This window comes from Vombatus ursinus, unplaced genomic scaffold (genome assembly GCF_900497805.2).
Source record: "Vombatus ursinus unplaced genomic scaffold, bare-nosed wombat genome assembly UNPS02002869.1, whole genome shotgun sequence".
Lineage (NCBI taxonomy): Eukaryota > Metazoa > Chordata > Mammalia > Diprotodontia > Vombatidae > Vombatus > Vombatus ursinus.
Genome location: NW_020942647.1, coordinates 1 through 16,752, shown reverse-complemented (window position 1 = coordinate 16,752; position 16,752 = coordinate 1). Strand labels below are relative to the sequence as shown.

Genomic DNA, 16,752 nt, shown 5'->3' with positions numbered 1-16,752 from the left:
ATCAGATTATTGATTGCAGAATTCCAGAATCTTGGAGTAGGAAAGGTCTCAAAAGCCATAAGGAACCCTGTCCCTTCTCCCCTATAAGGGCTCCTCCTTTTGCTTGATTTCCTGCTACTACAACAAATATGATTTGTGCTTATGTCTTAAGTTATCTCTGCCCCATATATGCATATTTTGATGTAAATGATTACTTTTCCAACTAGGTGCCACTAGTGTCACTGACCATGGAACGGAATCAATCCCATGAGAGCACCTCAGTGATGGATGACTATTTTGCAACAGAGTTCTCCCCTTCTCCATACAATGCAAATGTCAACGCGATGTTGCCAAATGCTAGGCATCTTCATGTAGGCTCGAGAGATCCCCCAAGCCTTTCCTGACCTGTGCACAGACCGGTACAGAAACTACTTCCAGTTTTGTGCCACCCTGCTCATCAGTGATCTCCTCCACACCCAGTTTGCCAGAATTCACCAATGTGTTCAGTATCCTGCAGCTGATGGCCATAAACACTATATTTGTGAAGCAAGAGATGCCTGGAGAGATGTCTCTGTTTGCAGCTGCACAGCCCACCCAGTTATTTCAACTGCCCATTCAAGACAGCAATGTGGGTATTGATGTCTCAATGACTGTTCCACCAACAGAGAGCATGGAAGTCACAAATGGCCTGGAGAGCATTACTCTGGCTACGCAGAGCACTGGTCCAGCTACTCTTTTCCAGTCCCCTAGGCCTGGGGAGGAACTATGGCTTTTCCTAAATATTCCCCAAGGGCAAGGAAACTTTGGATTTTGTGGACAATTTTACTCTGTCCCAGGTTTAGCTTTGCCACCATCACTACCAAACTCACAGCCCAGAAGCCTAGAAAATCACCTTGCAATGATCAACAACATCTCATCCCCATCACCTTCTGGAGCTATCTATGGCCCGAGACTCACACAAGTACCCCAGTTCCAACCAGTTCCTGTTAACCTGGGGCACTTGCTCTTAGAGCACATTCTTATTGGGGCACCAAAATGCAGTCAACAAAACTACCAAGAGTTAGAAAAGAGGAGAATTCATTGCTGCGATTATCCAGGTATGCACAGATGTCAGAACACTTGTAATTGTAAGCTATGGCATAATTCACAAACCTATCCATTTAAACTTGTATTTATAATGTTAATAGCTCACATGCAGCATACTTTATGGTTTACAAAGAGAAGAGGGAACCAAGTGAATCAGGAGACCAATTCTTGAGAAGAGACCAAATAGCACGGTGTGGAGAACTAGGGACCAAGGGGGCAGACAATAGAATCTAACAGCTCTAGGCTGCATTGGAAATACCAGCAGTGTCTTGTGACTAGTGACTTAGTTGAGAAACAGCGCAGTGTGGGAGGCTCATCTTCCTTCTGGGTCTTAAGGCTCAGGAGGATAAAGGCAAAGGAAAGAAAACCCTGGCTACGCATAGTATGCAGGGTGGTGTCAAACTTCAGGGTGAGTGTGCAAGAAACTGTATGTGGAAGAGGTGAATGTTTGAGGGGCCCAAGGAGCATCTTTGCAAGACCCTTGGGAAAAATCCGCAGAAGGGTAAAGAGGTAATGGTGAAGGAATATCTAACAAGCATTTTAGTCTCCCAGGTACCTATCCCCAGGTCTGTGGGGACTTCCTAGTGCCTGAAAGTGGCATGGTTACCCTAGATGATAGAGTAAAGTTATATTGTCTATAGTTAGTGTGTAAAAATCCTTTCTTTCCCTTTTCCCTGTTTGGGGGAACCCGTTCCTAAACTCTTTGTTTCTGTCTAGCATTTACTAGCTCTTAATAGGCTCCATGAAAAAAGTTACTTTTAAAACTTACATTAAGCATTTTTGACAGGCCCGGTTTTGAAAGATCATGAGAGTTCCTTATCTAGGCAAGGTTGGGGAAGGGAGAGGACCAGGGAAGAAGGAGATGTTCAGAAAAGGATGTCAGGAAAGCTTCATGAAGGAGTTGGATGGGAGGGAAGCACATGGATAAGGTCTGAAACTGGAGAAAGAAGAGCTAATAACTTTAAGGGTTAAGGCAGCCTTTTGGATAGACAGTAATTGTTTCTCTAGAGCCCAGAATAGATGACTATGAAACTGACCTGACACCTGGAATCAAGAAAATTCTCATGCTCTTTCCTGTGTTACAGGTTGCACAAAACATTACACCAAGACTTCTCACCTGAAAGTTCACAAGAGAACCCACACATAAATTGTTTCCAGGAAGAACAGAGAGGTTCCAGGTGATTGCATGTAAACCATGTTCTTTTCCAGAAGTTTTCCAGTACAGGATATACAACAATCATTACTGATGATCTCATTTAGAGGTGTGTATAGATTAGTTGTTGCTGGGGCTCTGATTGCTCAACTCTCCTAAGAATAATTTCCCACAGCTCTACTGTCAGTTACTGGGCAATGTTTCTCCTTCCTATGAGACCTACCTTTGAAGGATCATTCTTGATTTACTGTGTCTTATGCCCTGAAATAAATTTCAACTCTAAGACCACTATCCTGGCAAATTCTTCACTTCATTTTGCCCTTTCTTTGACTTGTCTCAGCACTTGATGACGTCGAACCCAGATTCTGTTGTTGTTGTTGTTAATTATATTTATTTTGTACATATTTTTGTACACAAATTTATGTACATGTTGTCTCTTCTATTGGAATGTAAGCTTCAAAGAACTACTTAATTTTTGTTATTTAATTCCCTTGCTCAGTGCCTTACAGAACCTCTTTTTGTACCCCCAGCACCTAGCACAGTATCTACTACAAAAGTGGGCACTTAATAAATGCTTGTTGATTGATAATAGCTGCTTAATAAATGCTTGTTGCTTGATTGATTTTGCTTCGCTCAGATACTCCCCACCATGTTTTCCCCCTCTAGTTTCTGGAATTCCTCACATCACTATAATGCTTGTCTTCTCTCTCTCCCCGCTCCCCACCCCATCCCCTTCCTTTTTTAATTTAGGGTTTTTTTCAAGCTAATAAGTATTTATGAAATGCCCTCTATGTTCCAGGCACCGTCCTTAAGAAACTCACTTTCTTTTATTTTTAAAATATTTTTATTTAAAGTTTTGAGTTACAAATTATATCCGTCCCTCCCTCCTTCCCTTCTCCCTTCCTTGAGATGGTGAGCAATCAGAACACATACTTATTCTTAAAGCTTTCTTACCTCAGTTGTTGAAATATTCCTATTGTTTCTGGTCTTCTTTGGATGTCTTTTGATGGTTCTTTTTTCTCTACCAACTCTTCAACTGCTCTACCTTGGTTACACCCTCAACTTTTCAATTCAAACACTACATTAAGGCTCCCATCAACCTTCCTAGGCTTATTTCCCATTGTATGTCTTCCTGCTTTCCTCCCTTCCAATCAAACTAATTTGATCCTGTTTCTTGAGTGGGACATTTTGTTCTCCTGCTTCCATTCCTCCATTCTCCATTCTACTCCACTCAGTGATGGGAGTGTGCCTGTCTACCTTACCTCCCTTTCAGGGAATCTTTAACTTCTGTCCTAGAATGGTTCAGGTATCCCTTGCTATAACACAAGTCCTCCTTCCCATGCCTTGAGAGTGCTCTACCATTTAAAGTCACTTAAAATACTTCGCACCTGTTTAGTATTTACTCAAGTGTGGACCTGTTGTATTCCCTCTTCCACCCCTCCACATTAACCCGCCCCACCACCCCTGACACCTCTAACCAGAATGTGAATTCCATGAGATCAGTTGATATTTTGGTGTTGTGTTTTCTTTCCTTACACCTTGAATAGAGGAGGCATTTAAATACTGGTCATTAAAATAAATTTGTTGGAGGTATCTGCACTTACAACTCCTTCTGGATGTTGTCAAGTTAGTAATTTTGGGTAAAAAGATAAGCACAATTTATCTTTTGTGCATAGTTTCAAATTGTTTTCCAGAATAGCTGGATCAATTGACAGTGTTCTCTCTCTTTTTTTTTTTTGCTCTACCCCCTATCTGTCCTTTTCTTTTTCTGTCATCTTTTCCATCTGAAAGGTGTTGTATAGAATATAAGAGTTGCTTTAATTTGCATTTCATAATAATTAGTGATTTGGGACATTTTCAAAATGGATCTTTGTTGGCTGATTGGATATCTATCTCTGAAAACTACCTGTTCATATCCTTTAACTATTCATTTACCAGGGAATGGCTTAGTTCTATTTCTTTTTGGTGGTGTTGTCTTTTATTTTTGATGAGGACCAGTGACCTCATGGAGTGATGTCTTGATTTGCAAATGAATTGGATGTACGTGAGGCAGAGTTGCACCAAGTCATTGACCTCACTCTCTCTTCTAGTGTCATTGACATCTAATGACAAGACAAAAATCAAATGATTTTGGGATGGCCTAGGATGCAGTGGATGATCTTAGTTGATGCTGACCAAGTTCTAAGTGCTTCAAATTGTGGGACAATTTTTCTCATCTACCCATTCTGCCAAGGGAATTCTTCACATGGTTGGGGTAGATGTCACTGTAACTCACCAATCTTTTTGAAGCCTGCCCCTCAACCTGGTTTAGTCCACTTGCCATGACATTTTTACAGGATGGCTGCTGAGCATGCTACAGGTTCTTGCAGTCACAGAACTTTGATTACATGGCAAACAATGGTGTCTTCAAAAGAATAATTTGCAAAATATACCCCCCTCTTCTTAAAAAAGAGATACTGAACCAGAGAGAGAGAAAATGAGAGATGTATTCTCAGGTATGGTTAATATGTTATTCTTTTTGTTAGACTATACGTACGTGTGTGTATGTGCATATGTATGTGCACATATAAATATACTAATACACATATGTATATGCATGCACATGCATATACTGTGCATTAAAATTTTTTTGGTGCTCTTTTTTTTCATATCTATCCTAATCCACTAATCCTGGGCCACTTATTCCTCTATATCCTAGCCTCGCCAACTTATTAATGTAAGAATGTGGTTGAAATCATTCACATTTGACACAGGTGGCTTGAGCGGGTGAAAATCTTTTCTTTCTGCTGAATGAATCAAGAAAACAGATTGGAATGCGTTCAGGAATTGTGCACCCTCTTGAATCAATCAAAATTATTGTCTAAGAGAGACTGAGTCAAGATCTAAGCATTTTATTTAAAAGGAAGAGTGTTTTTCAGGATTGGGGAGAAAGAGTCTGGCTCTGACAAGCTACTGCAAGCATGGAACTAAGGGAGAACTGAAATGTGATGGAGAAGGGAGATTCTGAAAAGAGTCCTTGGTTCTGTGAGCAACACAAAAAAGAAAGAACCGGCCTGAGGAAAGTCCTCCCCAGAAGATTTCTTTCCCAACTTCCCCTTCTTGATTCCTATCTATCCACAGACACTATAATATAATGTGCTGTTTTCTTATTCAAATGTATCCATACTAAACTGAATTTTGCCTCAATCACCAAGGGAAAATGAGCTAATTAGAGACTGAGATGAATGTAAGGGTTGGCAAAGGAACCAACCCAAGTTTTTTGTTTTCTTCAACTAGGCCCTGGGGAGTACTCCAGCTCATTTTGTGGAAGAGGAAGCTGAGGCAAAGAGGGTTAAGTGACTTGCCTAGGGTCACACAGCTAGTAAATATGAGGTCAGATTTGGACTCAGGAAAATGGACTTATTTTTAGGCAGGACAACAAATCCTACCTTTGGGATACCTCCTTCCTTAATACTAGGACTGCGCATATTTTTTCTGGGCTTAACAAGTCACCCTGTTTCCCTTAAACTTAGTGACCTTAAGTGCTTTGATGTCACTAATCAAAGTATATAAGGATGCACTTGGTCTAAGTTACATCACATGTGGAAGAAGTGTCTTTTTAAAGCAATTCTCAAAGTTGGCATTCTCTGAGGCTTGTCTTCAGTATATTTCCTCCCCCCACTTAGATACTAAAGTCTTTGCTGATAGGCCTAGGAATCAAATTGTTTTGAACCCCCAGGCCCTCTTATGATGCCAAGCGCCTATTGGATGCTCATCATGGATTCATGATTTGTAATCCTTGATGATGAGGTTGATGGTGATGTTTTCCTTCCTTTCATTATGACCAGAACTGGACAAATAATGTAGGACAGAGGTTTTTTGAATTGCAAAGTTGATCTAAGGTTGTCAGACAACTAATGCAATAATTTAATGGCAAAGCCACATAGGCAAATAGGTTTTGATCTTTTATCTTTTGACCATTGCCATAGTTGTCATTGACTCTATCATCCTCGTTGATGTCACATCTTCATCCTTATGTTAAGACAATGTTTGTTTTGGGGATATTTGTGCTCCCTCGGTAATATGGACTTACTTTTTCCCTCCTCTCTTCTCAGGTGAGAAGCCATACAAGTGCACGTGGGAAGGATGCAGTTGGTGCTTTGTCCGCTCCGATGAGCTTAGTCGCCACTACAGAAAGCATACGGGAGCCAAACCATTTAAATGTGTTGCCTGTGGCCGCTGTTTCTCCCGCTCTGATCACCGTGCCTTTCACTTGAAGAGACATTTGATGTAATGGAGCACCTTTCACCAAGCAAGTATGCCACAGATCCCTTTCTTCTGAAAGTGAACTAATATTGAATTCTGATCAACATAGAACACGGGCAAAAGTATCTATCCTCAGGTGTAACAATTCCCACTCACCATTGTGGGCACATTCAGAAGAATGGAAACAGTCTATTTTCACGTTTGCTCTCTGTCTCTTCATATATATATATGTATCTACATATATATAGATACATATATTCATGTATGAAATGAGAGATTCAAAATAAATCTGTGGCAAAATATCACTTTCCCAGAGATCTAATTATTCAGACTATTAACATTTTCATTGCAGCATTCCAAGTACTTTGAAAAGTAACAATCTCTGAAAAATAAGAATCAGCTAGATATTTATAGCTGGTAGAGTTCATTAGGTACAGAGTACCTGTCTTAAACTTCTTCTCAGAAAAATGTGCCTTTCCTGTGTGACCCTGGGCAAGTCATTTGAACCCGTTAAATAGCCAAAAAAACTGTGCCTTTTAAAAATAAATAGTATTTTATTTTTTCCAATTACATATAAAAGATAGTTTTAACATTCATTTTTTATAAGATGTTGAGTCCCAAATTTTTCTCACTCCTATCCTTCCCCTTTTCCGAAGACGGCAAGCAATCTGATATAGGTTATACATGTACAATTATGTTAAACATATTTCCAACATTAACCATGTGAAAGAAGAAACAGAGAAATGGGAAAAACCATAAAAAGCAAAAAAGTTAAAATATTATGCTTCAATCTAGATTCAGGCTCCATAGTTCTTTCTATGGAGGCAGACAGCATTTTTCATCATGAATCCTTTCGGATTGTCTTGAATCACTGTATTGCTGAGGATAGATAAGTCATTCGTAGTTTTTCACTGAATGATACTGCTATTACAATGTTCTTCTGGTTCTGTTCACTTTACTCAGCATCAGTTCATACCAATTGTTCAAGATTTTTCTGAAATTCCTCTACTCACGATTTCTTACAGCACAGTAGTATTCCATTCCATTCACATAACACAACTTGTTCAGCCTTTCCCCAACTGATGGGCATCCCCTCTATTTCCAATCCTTGGTCACCACAAAAAGGGCTACTGTAAATATTTTCATACTTTTCCCATTTGTTATGATCTCTTTGGGATACAGACGTAAAAGTGGTATTGCTGGGTCAAAGGGTATGCCCAGTTTTATAACCCTTTGGTTATAGTTCCAAATTGCTCTCCAGAATGGTTGGATCAGTTCACAAGTCCCCCAACAGTATATTAGTGTCCATCCCCTTCGATATTGTGAGGGATCGTCTGATGTTGGCTACAGGCCACGTGGTGAAGTGGGGTAGGGACAAGATATTAGGAAGTAACCAGAGCTCACGCTCCCGAGGCAGGGGGCTGTGCCATGTAGGAGTTAGGCAGCAGGGAGCAATCTTCCTTTGCCACATCCCCTCCTTTGGTGCAGCGCTAACCCCAGAAGTCTCCTTCCGGTATCTGGACCTATTACCAATCACTGAAGGCGGACTCAGGAGATAAGGAGATAGTAAAGTATATAAGGGGCAGTAGGAGCTGGGACCCTCTCTCTTGCTTTCCTCCTTGGTTTGCTGTGATGGTCTCTGAATAAAGTCCGAGTGCTTGCACCTCCCGATCGGCTCGTCTCTATGTTTATCCGGGTAGGCTCCGAAGACTGGTAAGTATGACCCTGGCAGCCTGCTCCTGTTAGGAGGAGAGTGCACGGCATAGCCGGCACAAGTGGCACCCAACGTGGGGCATGAGGAAATAAGCCAGGGGCCCCGCTGATCAGCTGGCCTGGTCACGTGAAGAGAGACAAGACCCCGTAGCTAACAGGGTGAGGGAAGGAAGATGGGACAGACGTTTGTTAAGATCCCGGATCGGAGGTGCTAGGAAAAGAAGTATATAAAATAGTGCAAAAAGCCAGGGTGGAGATAGATCTGAAAACTGCGAGGGCATTCGTAGATACAATCCAGCAATGCTGCCCCTGGATACAGTATAATGGCCTTGACCTAACTAGATGGGAAACAGTTGGTAATCAGATGGCCTCTACGAGGGAACAAATCTGGGGACCATTCCGGAAAGACACCATCTGATTTACCAAGTGATTTGCAGCACTCTGAAAGGCGCGAGTCGCAATCCCTTGCGAGTTGAGACTGGAGCTCAAACAGAAAGGCCGAGGGGGAAAGAATGTTACAAAACTACCCAGACTAGCCGCACCTTTAAGATGGCCAGAGCGGAAATCAGTGGTGAGGAAAAGTCAGGAAGTGAAGCAGAAGACACCTGGAAAAGGAAGTGGGAGAGTAGGAGGGGGAGAGAAAGGAAGAGCGAAGCAAAGAAAGCTCCGCCTATCACACGGAGGGGTGGCCCCCTCCTCCGGACTTCCCTTTTGAGGAGAACTTCCCGTCCGCTCCTCCAGCTCCCTCTTATTGGGCCATGGGGAACCCCCTAAACCGGGCTAGGACAGATGCTCCAGAAGGCAGTGGCAGATGGACACATGGACGCCAAGGCATGGCTAGATGCCTGCCCGGTGTTTGAGACTGATGAATGGAGGACCTGGGCCCCTCTAGAATGGAAGAAATTCAAGGAGTTAAAAGAGGCAGTGAATACTTATGGAGTTGAATCCCCCTATGTCAGGGAATTGATGGTCCTCCTGGCTGATAGTCATATATTGACCCCGAAAGACTGGAAAATCATTGCCAAAGTATGCCTTAAGCCAGGGGAGACCCTGCAATGGATGACTCTGTTTGCGGATACTGCAAAGAACTTTGTTAGAGATATGCAGAGTTGCACTCCCCAAGATGACTTTCAAAAGATAGTGGGGGCAGGGAGATATGAGAAAAATGAAGATCAGATGCGATATGATGCAGCAGTGTATGCAGCTGTCTCCCAATGTGCCCAACGGGCTTTTGGTAAGATTCAGGCTTCTGGGAAACCAAGGCCCTCCATGACCAAGATTAAACAAGGTCCTGATGAACCCTTCCTGGATTTCGTGGCCGCCTACAGGCGGCTGTGGAGAGATCCGTGGGCAGGGGAGAAGCCGCCGGCCTCCTTGTACAGAGGCTGGCACGGGACAATGCCAATGCAAACTGCCAGAAGGCTATGCTTACATTAGATGGTGTTGCTGACCTAGAGGAGATGATAAAGAGATGTGAACATGTAGGGTCCAGTGCCTTTCAACTGGACGCCCTCACGGCAGCCATTTCGAAAGGAGTCACAGAAGGAATGAAAATGAAAGAGACTAAATTGTGTTATCATTGCGGCAAAGCCAGTCATTTCAAGGCACAATGTCGCCAGAAACCTGGTGGAGCCTGCCCCAAGCTAAGGAGTGCCGCAAGTCAAAGTCAGGAAATGGGGCAAGGGTCCCCTTGAGGGCCCCTCAACAAGCTTACCAGATGGAAGCCCAACCCCCTCAGAATGCGCCTTCGAGGCTGCATCAGGAATATCTCTGACTTCTACCCAGTGGGTTGGCCTTCCCCTTCACAGTCAAGGGAATTTCCGAATCGACCCCGGAGATACAACCATAGTGCCAATGGCTGGGCTTGATCCTGCCCTCAAAGCAGACCTCGTGGTGGGCCTTTCATTATATACCCCCGTCATTGTCCACACCACGGTTATTGCTCACCAACCCCAGCAACAGATTATAGTAACTAACCCACATGATTCTGCGGCTTACATAGACAAAAGGGAGGTATTGGCTCAAGCCCTCCCCCTGTTGGATGGACACTATAATGATATTAATTGGATACAACATATTGAACACAGTAAGCCATGGGCAACTATCCAAATTAAGGGACGATCCTTCCAAGGATTATTAGACACAGGGGCCGATCGTTCTGTCATTTCAGAACTATTTTGGCCCCCATCTTGGTCAGTCCAAACGGATGCCACAATGGTCGACAGGGTAGGAGGGGCACACAACAAGCATGGGTATCAGTAGAGGATATGATTTGAACTCCCCTCGGGCATGGACTCCTGCTGCTAAGGTATCAGTGTCCCAAATACTCTCACTTGTTGCCCAGGCTCAGACCACCAGATGGGACTCCACAAGCACAATAGAGGTCTCCTTGGTCAATCAACAGAGCCCTTTTTGTGTTATACACCAAGGTCCCAAATTGTTAGAATTTGTATATGCAAAGAAGGCTCACAAGGTGCTGCCAAATTATTATGAGATGTTAGGGGAACTAGCCTTGGCTGCTGTACAAAGGGCGGTCCACTTGTCTGGGCAGCGACCATTACTTTACTTACCTTTTGAGCCTGGACACCGAGAAACCATTATGCAAACCTATTGGTCATGGGCACGTTGTTCCCAATGGGCCAAGGTGAGTCCTCATTCCTCCTGCCTGCTCCTTCCTATGCTAGAACAAATAACCTTGGTAGCCCCTCACCGAAAGTTCATGGGAGGCCCAAATGTTTTCACTGGTGCTACAAAAAACCGAAAGGCCTCTATTTATCATGAGGCCTCCAAGGAAATAACAGTATTAGAAGCCCCTTATGACTCTGCTCAGAAAAATGAGCTCTTCGCCATCCTCCATGCTTGCCATAAATATCCCGAGCCTATCAACATAATCTCTGATAGTCAATATGCAGTCACGGTTCTTAGGTGCATAGAGGATGCCGTCCTCCAACCTCGTAATTCCACCACATCCATTTGCCTGAGTGAGCTACAGCAAATTTTGTTGCAGCGAAACAACCCCCTCTATATTCTCCATGTTTATTCTCCTCAGTCCACCTCAGGAGGCATTTTTGCGGGCAATGATGTAGCGGACCATGCTTTACAGTACTCCTTACTGCCAGTCCTCACCCCTCCCAAACAAGCCCATGATTTTCTACACCTACTCGCAAACTCCCTGAGACGCCTGTATGGTTTAACCCGTGAGCAGGCTCGGCAAATTGTGAGGCAAAGTGTGCTCTGTGTTCCCTTCCTCCCCTCTCCACCTAGAAAAGGGATTAACCCACGTGGTCTTTTCCCCAATGACTTGTAGCAAATGGATGTTACTCACCTTGGCCGGGTTGCTATCCATGTCTGCATTGATACCTTTTCCAATTTATGATGGCCACTGTATCCAGTAAGGAGAACACCCTATCAGTTATTAAGCATCTGTACCATTGCTTTGCCTCCGTGGGGATCCCTCACATCATTAAAACTGACAATGGGCCTGCCTATTTATCTACACAAATGACTGCCTTCTTTACATCCTTTGGCATTAAGCATGTCACAGGGATCCCCTATAACCCTACAGGCCAGGCTATTGTTGAGCGAGCCCATCGTACCTTGAAAGCCACCCTTATTAAACAAAAAGGGGAGTAGGAGGTCGGGGCTCCGGGAGATGGCCTACCCAAGCAGACGTGGATAAAGCTTTATATACATACAACTTTCTCTGTCTAGATAGGGACACGGGCCTATCCCCTAGCATGCTACAGCTAACAACACCACCCACTTGCAATTCAACCGGCTCCTTAAAAATAGCACTACATGCACCATCTCTTAAAAAAAAAGTCCTCTGGAAGGACGATGAGGGAAGCTGGCAAGGCCCATCTGTAGTGTTGTGGAGAGGTCCGGGGTAGTTGTGTCTTACAGATCCTGATGGCCGGAGCCACTGGGCATCAGAAAGAAGAACAAAATGAGTGAAAGAAGCCCTGGGAGAGACGACAAGGACGAGAGAGGAGACACAGATGACAGAGGAATTGGAAAAGGAATAACAGTCAGGAATCACGACAAGAACATGACCCAATTGAGTAACCTGCTTTAACTTTTTTGCGTGATCGGGACTCTGCCACAGGTTGCATCAGCTCCAGTGCCCTGGTCACTCCTGTCCAAGGCCACACTGCAACAACAGGAGGAGGCAGGAGTAGAGAGATGGATCCTGGTAGAAGGTGCTCAAAGACAAATCCTGAAATGGGAAGAGGCTACTCCTGAGATCATCTTACAGAATTCAAGCGACAAATCTTTCATCTGAGCTCGAGGCGGCAGCCAACCTGGAGCAGGCCTCAGAGGACTGAATCATGGACAGCTGCAGTGGTTACCAGACTTTTAAACCCATGAACACCAAAGACAACTTAGAAGGTCAGTGGGAAAAGTCTGTGTCTGAGGTGAAAGAAAAGAATGGTGGGGTCCCAGTCCCAGTCGCTGAGCTTGACTCTGGGGCAGCAACTGCCTCCTCAGCTTCTGGCCCACAGACTTTGCAGATTGATCATTTCTTTCCCTGGGTCTGGATTTCAGGCCATTTTGGTACCCCTCCTGCTTTCTGTGTACAATGGAATTGTCTTGGAACCACATGCAGTCTGTGGATAGATTTCTAGGGTCTCTGTTAGAGCCCATCCTCAGCCCAGCTACTGTGAGGGATCCGATTCTGGGGGATTTCTGGCTGCATGTATACCTTTCTTGACCAGGGAGGTCTTTAGGGGCATTCTGGCCTAGTTCTTGCTGTCTTTTTGGATCACTGGGCTTCTGAAAGTCTGCAGATTGTTGGTGTATAGATGTTAGGGCATCTGGACCAGAGGCCAATGGAGGCCCCCCTGCTGTGAATGACTGTCCCATGGATGGATGGACGGATTATTTGTTGAGGATGGCTCTTCTCTTCACCAGGGTCTCCATTTGAGGAGATTCTGGTTCACCTCGTGGTACGGAGATTGCTCTGATGCCACGTGCAGGCTGTGGATAGATTTCGAGAGTCACTCTCCAAGGCCAGTGACAGCCGAGCTTCTTTGATCAATTTCTACCTGGTTGGATTTCTTCTCGCACTTTCGTCCTCTCTTTACCTGGCTCTTTTCTGGGGAGAATTGTGGTCCAGTTCCTGTTGTCCCTCCTGGTCAAGGGTCTAAGTTCCACAACCTGTGTGTAGATAGATTGGAGGAGATCTTTCCTCTAGGCCAGTTTAGGCCTTAATGCTGTGAATGACTGTTCCCAAGATTGTCTTCTTTTTGAATCAGAAACTCCTCTTTTCTTGAACTCTATTTTAGGAGATTGTGGTCCACTTCCTGCTCTTCATGGAGACATGAGAATAGTCTTGGGACTACATACAGTCTGAAGAGAGATTTCTGGGGTCTCTGTTACAGCCTAGCTCCAGACCCTCTCCTGTGATTCATGCCATCCTGGATGGATTTCCTGTTGTCCATTCACTTTTCTTGACCTAGGGCTTTGTGTTGGGGAATTCTAGTGTCCCCTCTGAACCATTAGACTGTATGATATCCCCGGGTTGCTCAAGCATCTATTTTAGGAAGTCTAAACTAGAGTCCACGGTTGGCCCTCTTGCTGGGAATGCTATACCCATAGGTGGTTTCTATGAGGCAGATTCTGCTTATTGTTCCTTGGGTTTCCATTTCACATGATTCCAGATGACTTCTGCTTTCGTGTAGACACAAGTATCTTCATGGGACAACATGGGACAACAAGATTTGTGTTAGAGCCCAGCTTCGGGCCTCCTGAAGTGAGTGATTGCATCCTGGATGGAATTCCTTTTGTTAATTCCTCTATTCCTGACCTAGGACTTCCTTTTGGGAGATTCTGACATACTTCTTGATGTTCTTCTCAATCAATAGACTCTCCAAATTGTGGCAACTCTCTATAGAATGACATTAGGGGATCTTTACTAAAGGCCAAGTTTGGCTGCCCTGCTGTGAATGATATTCCATGGCTGGATTTTATCTCACTTCAGGACATTCTGGTTCACTTCCCATTTCCTATGTGTACAATCCATTGATCTTAGGTTGGAGTGAAGTCTCCAGAAAGATTTCAGGGTTCTCTGCTAGAGCCTATCCTTAGCCCCCCTACTGTGAGGGAAGGAATTCTAGGTGGATTCTTGTTGCCTATTCACTTTCCTTTCCCAGGGGCATCCTTTTGGAGCATTTTGGCCTAGTTCTTGATATCCTTTTCCAGCACTGGAATTTCTAAGATCAATAGACTGTTGGTGGATAGATGTTAGGGAATGTGGATTTGAGGCCACTATGGGCTGCCCTGCTGTGAATGACTGTCCCATGGGTGGATTATTGAGGAGAGATTCTGGTTGATCTCCTGCTTTCCAGAAAATCCAAAGGAATTTCTTGGGTCTACATCTATGTGCTTAGATGCTAGGGGTGTCTGCTACAGCCCAGCTTGGTGCCCCTGGCTTTGATCAGAAGCATCTGAGTTGGGCTTTCTGGTACACATTCTTCTTTGCTTTCCCTGGGTTTACCTTTTTTTAAGAGATTCTGACCCAGTTGCTGTTGTCCCTCTTGACTGAGGGCCTCTCAACGTTTTACAAACTGTTGGTGGGTAGATTTGAAAAGATCTGTGTAAGAGTCCTATGTAGGGTAGTCTGGTGTGAACGACTGTCAGATGGTTGGATGTTTTGGGGGCAGATTCCTCTCTTGTGTCCCTGGGTCTGGATTTCAGGCCATTCTGGTACCCCTCCTGCTTTCCATGTGTACAATGGAATTGTCTTGTGACCACATGCAGTCTATGGATAGATTTCTAGGGTCTCTGCTAGAGCCCATCCTCAGCCCCCCTACTGTGAGGGATCTAATTCTGATTGAATTCTGGCTGTATGTTTACCTTTCTTGACCAGGGAGGTCTTTTAGGGGCATTCTGGCCTAGTTCTTGCTGACCTTTTGGACCACTGGACTTCTGAAAGTCTGCAGATTGTTGGTGGATAGATGTTAGGCAATCTGGACCAGAGGCCAATGGAGGCCCCCCTGCTGTGAAGGACTGTCCCCTGGATGGATGGACTGATTATTTGTTGAAGATGCCTCTTGTCTTCACCAGGGTCTCCATTTGAGGAGATTCTGGTTCATCTCATGATACGGAGATTGCTCTGATGCCACGTGCAGTCTGTGGATAGATTTCGAGAGTCACTGCCCAAGGCCAGTGACAGCCGAGCTACTTTGGTCAATTTCTACCTGGTTGGATTTCTTCTCGCACTTTCGTCCTCTCTTTACCTGGCTCTTTTCTGGGGGGAATTGTGGTCCAGTTCCTGTTGTCCCTCTGGGGCAGGGGTCTAAGTTCCACAACCTGTGTGTGGATAGATTGGTGGAGATCTTCACTCTAGGCCAGTTTAGGCCTCAATGCTGTGAATGACTGTTCCCTAGATTGTCTTCTTTTTGAATCCCAAATTCCTCTTTTCTTGAACTCTATTTTAGGAGATTGTGGTCCACTTCCTGCTCTTCATGGAGACATGAGAATTGTCTTGGGACCACATGCAGTCTGAAGAGAGATTTCTGGGGTCTCTGTTACAGCCTAGCTCCAGACCCTCTCCTGTGATTCATGCCATCCTGGGTGGATTTCCTGTTGTCCATTCACTTTTCTTGACCTAGGGCTTTCTGTTGGGGAATTCTAGTGTCCCTCTGAACCATTAGACTGTATGATATCCCCGGGGTGCTCAAGCATCTATTTTAGGAAGTCTATAGTAGAGTCCAGGCTTGGCCCCCTTGCTGGGAATGCTATTCCCATAGGTGGTTTCCATGAGGCAGATTCTGCTTATTGTTCCTTGGGTTTCCATTTCACATGATTCTGGTTGACCTTCTGCTTTCCGTGTAGACACCAGTATCTTCATGGGACAACACGGGACAAGAGATTTGTGTTAGAGCCCAGCTTCGGGCCTCCTGAAGTGAGTGATTGCATCCTGGATGGAATTCCTTTTGTTCATTCCTCTTTTCTTGACGTAGGACTTCCTTTTGGGAGATTCTGACATAATTCTTGATGTTCTTCTCCATCAATAGACTCTCCAAAGTGTGGCAACTCTCTATGGAATGATTTGAGGGGATCTTTAGTAGAGGCCACGTTTGGCTGCCCTGCTGACAATGATTTTCCATGGCTGGATTTGATCTTACAAATTCCACTTCTCTTTACCGGGGTCTCGATTTCAGGCCATTCGGGTCAACTACTTCTTTTCCATGTATATAATCCTTTTCTCTTAGGATGGAGTGAAGTCTAAAGATAGACTTCTGGGTTCTCTGCTAGAGCCTATCCTCAGCCCCCTTACTGTGAGGGAAGGAATTCTAGGTGGATTTTTGTTGTCTATTCACTTTCCTTTCCCAGGGGCATTCTTTTGGAGCATTTTGGCCTAGTTCTTGATATCCTTTTCCAGCACTGGAATTTCTAAGATCAATAGACTGTTGGTGGATAGATGTTAGGGAATGTGGATTAGAGGCCACTATGGGCCGCCCTGCTGTGAATGACTGTCCCATGGGTGGATTATTGAGGAGAGATTCTGGTTGATCTCCTGCTTTCCAGAAAATCCAAAGGAATTTCTTGGATCTACATCTATGTGCTTAGAT

At 44.4% G+C, this 16,752-nt stretch overlaps 1 pseudogene; it reads left to right on the top strand.

Annotated features, from left to right (window-relative positions):
- Positions 1–227: 227 nt before the first annotated feature.
- Positions 228–6,491, top strand: LOC114049008 (annotated as a pseudogene).
- The last annotated feature ends 10,261 nt before the right edge of the window (positions 6,492–16,752 follow it).